The sequence below is a fragment of the Mastigoproctus giganteus genome, chromosome 6 (genome assembly GCF_048544385.1).
Source record: "Mastigoproctus giganteus isolate SK-2022 chromosome 6, ASM4854438v1, whole genome shotgun sequence".
NCBI classification, from domain to species: Eukaryota; Metazoa; Arthropoda; class Arachnida; order Uropygi; family Thelyphonidae; genus Mastigoproctus; species Mastigoproctus giganteus.
Window position 1 is genome coordinate 108,009,732 of NC_143580.1, and position 5,109 is coordinate 108,014,840.

A 5,109-nucleotide genomic window follows, 5' to 3' on the forward strand; every position below is an offset into this window, starting at 1 on the left:
TATGCTAAAGTCATCAACATAGAGGGCACTGTTTACAGTTCGAGGAAGTTGTTCTGTGATGGAATTTACTTTGATGGCAAAAAGCGTGACACTTAATACTGATCCTTGTGGTACTCCCTCCTCTTGGCTAAAGGAACGAGAGAGTGAGGATCCCACACGAACCTGGAAAGATCGATTGGCTAAAAAGTTTTTAATAAAAATGGGGAGTTGCCCCCTAAGACCGAGGCTATGCAGATCTTTTAAAATGCCAAATCTCCAAGTTGTGTCATACGCTTTCTCCATGTCAAAGAACACCGACACCAGGTGTTCACGTTTTAGGAAAGCATCCCGGATGGATGTTTCCAGTCTAATAAGATGGTCCAAAGTGGACCGGTTCCTTCGGAAGCCGCACTGGATATTGGAGAGAAGGTCATTTGATTCTAAATACCATATTAAACGAGAATTGACCATTCTCTCCAGAATTTTGCACAGACAGCTAGTCAGAGCAATAGGACGATAATTGGTGGTGATTTTTGGATCCTTTCCTGGCTTAGGAAAGGCAAGAACAATTGCCTTGCGCCAGGAATCCGGAAACTGCCCTTCAATAAAGATTCTGTTATACAGAGAGAGCAGATTATCCATAGATTTTGGTGAAAGATGTTTAACCAATTCATAATGGATGCCATCTGGTCCAACAGCACTTGCTTTGGAAAGGGCGAGGGCTCTTTTCAGTTCCTGAATAGTGAACGGCCCATTGTAGGGATAGATGTTCTTGGACTTAAAATTAAGTGCCTCTTTTTCCAGTTTATGTTTCAGGACCAGAAACTCTGGGGAATACGAGGATGTTGCAGAGATGTTAGAGAATGTTTCCCCAAGAGCATTGGCTATTGCAGTTGGATCTGCAATAGCGCATCCATTATAATCTAGGATTGAAGAAGGGTGGGATGTATATTTTCCCTTCATTTTCCGGATTTTATCCCAGACTACCTTAGAATTGGTAGCCTGTTTAACAGATGATGTAAAACGGATCCATGATTCCTTTTGACTCTGACGGCGAATGTAGCGTGCTTTGGCTCGTGCACGCTTGAAAGCTATTAGATTAGCAGTGGTAGGATATCGACGGAATATCCCCCACGCTTTGTTTTGAGCCTTTTTTGCTGCTGTGCATTGTGAATTCCACCAAGGTTTGGGAAATGGTGGAAACCGGCCAGATGTTTTTGGAACAGCATTCACAGCTGCTTGGACAATCATTTCTGTGATGTACGTTACTGCATCATTGATAGGCTCCTGACTGACTGTACTGAGTTCAAAATTTGCCTGATGTTGGAAGGCATTCCAGTCAGCCTGATCAAACTTCCACCGTGGTAACCTAAAAGGAAGACATGGTCTCCCACTGTGTAACAAGGTTATCACAGGGAAGTGATCACTTCCGTATGGATTCTCCTCCAATTCCCAAGTGAGTGAAGGGAGCAGAGAAGGGGAGCAGATAGAGAGATCAATGGCAGAAAAAGTACGGGTAGGCATATGGAAGAAGGTGTTTGTTCCAGTATTGAGAAGGGAAAGGGCATTGTCATTGAGCATACGCTCTATGACCCGTCCCCTTTCATTGATGTTAGCACTACCCCACAGGGTGTTATGTCCATTCATATCCCCGAGAAGTAAGAAAGGGGGAGGCAACTGCTTTAGAAGATCATCAAGGGCTTCCTGGGAGATGTCAGTCCCAGGTGGCAAATAAATAGAGCAGACCGTTAATAAAAATCCCACTGTAAGGCGAATTGCAACAGCCTCTATGCTGGTTGTAATTAGCAAGGGCTGAACTGGGGTCTGATTACCCACAAGGATAGCCACTCCTCCATGAACAGGACCATCCGCAATTCTATCCTTACGAAAGATTGTGATGTTATGCATGGTGGGATCATCATTCGCCTTTAGATAAGTCTCCTGCAAGCAAAAGCAAACTGGCTCGTGCTTTTGCAGGAGGGCCTTGATGTCATCAGTATTTCGCCGGAATCCACGACAATTCCATTGTAGGAATTTAGCCATTATTTTGGCTTGGTGGGTCCATCAGGCGGCTTCCGAGGTGCTGAGGGCTTACTTTTATCAGCCTTGGCTTTATCTTTTTTGGGGAAGAAAGGACGATGTCCCGTGTCCATTTCTTCCTCCGTAAAGAGTTCCAAGACTGATTCATCCTGTACCTCCTTGTTCTCTACATCCATTCTTTCTGGTGTCACGGATGACTCTTCTAAAGTTTTTGGCTTTTCTTTACCACTTGGTTTTGGTAGTGGTGGAGCACTAGGAGGTACGGATATAGGAGTGGCAGCTGATTGTGTTTTTGTGGTGGGCTTTTGTGAACTCAATAAATAGCGTGCAATCGGGGTGAATGACTCTTTTGGTGGTATAGTCATCTCAGTTTGTGTACCGATAGTGCACTTAGCAGAAACCTTCTGGGCATATGAAGGTTTCCCGCTATTTATTGGTTGTATGCGTTTTCTAGCCTCTGGGTAGGAGATGTTTAGCTCCGTTTTTAATTTCTGTACCTCCTTTTCGTCCTTCCACCGCTGGCATGCTCGAGAGTATGCAGGGTGAATGTTAGGATGAGAACTCGGGTAGGGACAAGATTCCCATCCTTACGCATGGATATCCGCTTTACAGCTGTCACTCCTTGTTCTTTTAATTCAGAGCAGATCTCTTCTTCAGAAACGTGAAGAAGATCCCACTCTGATATCACACCTCTTGAAGAGTTCAAAGTTTTGTGAGGGGTTACGATGATGGGTATTCCCCCTATAAATATGGCTTTCAAAAATTTTTCAGCTTGATTTATATTTGCTGCTTCAATTAGAATATCTCCAGAACGCAGCCGTTTAACGGATTTGGGTGAGCCTGCCATCCCTTCTAATCCTTTCTGGATAAAGAAAGGTGACATTTTCCCAAGTGACTGCTCTCCGGTGGAATGGAGAATGAGGAAAAGAGGTGTCACAGATGTTGTTTTCTCCTCAGTTCTGGCTCTTTTAGCTGAATTGCTTTCACTCTCATCTGACGATCGATTAGGTAGGGGCCTTGTTGGGGCCCCAGAAGAAGAATTTAAATTACTCATATGAGTAAAAAGAAAATGTCTGATGCCTAAGTACCTCACCCACCACGGAGCCCTACGAGGGGACGCCCACTCGTGAACTAGCAGGTACTGCGTACACGAATGGGACGCCGAGTTCGCTTAGAGCACCATACCCACGTTACCAATAAGTCTTTATCCCGTCCCAGGACCAAAGGGAGGGAGACTTATTGGAACGCAGTTGACCCTAGCAGTATAGAACCACCCGCCGATTGATCCCAGTCGAGCCGGTCCGGGACCACCCGTCTCGTCGAAGCAGGGGCCAAAGTGGTGTATTAAGGCTGGGCCCCTCAACCACCAGGATCCCCCTTTCCGCTTCCACGGGTCGCGGCGCACGGCTGCACACGCCGGATTCCAATGGTGTAACCCTGGAACCAAGGTATGGGCGTTGGATCCCAGTGATGCTAATCTGGAAAACCAGCAGCATCACTGGGAGGTCCCCTCACCACGTACAGGTGCCCACGTTGAGGGGCATGCTGGTGTGTTTGCATGCCAGGGTGGAAGGGGCTCCTTTGGTGATCGAGCAACCTTGTCTACCGAGATGTTAAGCTCATTGAGTAGCTCTTGAACACGAATGCCGAAAGGGCGATTGGCGGTCCGTCGTGCGTTATAGAGATTTTCCCATCGTGGCTCGAAGACGGATGTCCACGTGGGATGATCCGGCAGGGACTTCAGCTTGAAGGCATATTGTAGGCACAACTGCATTCGTCGAAGCGACAAGGATGGTTCATTTGCTTCGACATACAGACTTTGGACAGGTGATGTTCTGAATGCACCCGTAGCGATACGAATGGCTTGGTGATGGATGGGGTCAAGCCAACGAACAGCGCTATTTCTAGCAGATGCATATACCTGAGACCCATAATCTAATTTTGAACGTACAAGTGCACGGTACAGACGTAGGAGAGTGCATCGGTCTGCACCCCAAGAGGTAGAAGAGAGAGAGCGGAGGATGTTAAGCCCTCTCGTACACTTTGTACGTAGCTGACGAATGTGTTGAACAAATGTCAACTTTTTGTCAAAAATGAGTCCCAGGAATTTCGCCTCTGATACAACTGGAATGGTGCTTTGTCCAAGTCGTAATTCAGGTTCGGGGTGGAGGTTACGTTTGCGACAAAAATGGACGCAAACGGTCTTCTCCGGTGAGAACCTGAAACCATTGGCCGTGGCCCAGGTGTTAACACGGTCAATAGTTTGTTGCAGTTGTCTCTCAATAACCCTCATATTGCATGATTGAGAGAATATGCTGAAGTCATCGACATAGAGTGCACTGTTTACAGTTGGAGGAAGTTGTTCAGAAATAGAATTTATTTTAATGGCAAAAAGCGTAACACTTAAGACAGATCCTTGTGGTACCCCCTCCTCTTGGCAAAAAGACCGCGAAAGGGAGGATCCTACACGAACTTGGAAATAACGGCAGGATAAAAAATTTTTAATAAAAATGGGAAGGTGGCCTCTCAGACCGAGGTTGTAAAGGTCTTTTAAAATACCAAATCTCCATGCTGTGTCGTACGCTTTTTCCATGTCAAAGAACACCGACACCAAGTGTTCGCGTTTTAGGAAAGCATCCCGGATGGATGCTTCCAATCTAATATGATGGTCCAAAGTGAACCGGTTCCTTCGGAAGCCGCACTGGATGTTGGAGAGAAGGTCATTTGATTCGAGATACCATATTAAACGACAATTAACCATTCTCTCCAGGATTTTGCACAGACAGCTGGTCAGAGCAATAGGACGATAGTTGGTGGTGACTTTTGGATCCTTTCCTGGCTTAGGAAAGGCAAGAACGATTGCCTTTCGCCAGGAGTCCGGAAACTGCCCTTCAGTAAAGATTCTGTTATACAGAAGGAGCAGACAGTCCATAGATTTTTGTGAAAGATGTTTAATCATTTCATAATGGATGCCATCTGGTCCAACGGCACTTGCTTTAGAAAGAGCGAAGGCTCTTTTCAGTTCTTGAATAGTGAAATCCCCGTTGTAGGGATAAATGCTCTTAGATTTAAAGCTAAGTGCCTGTTTTT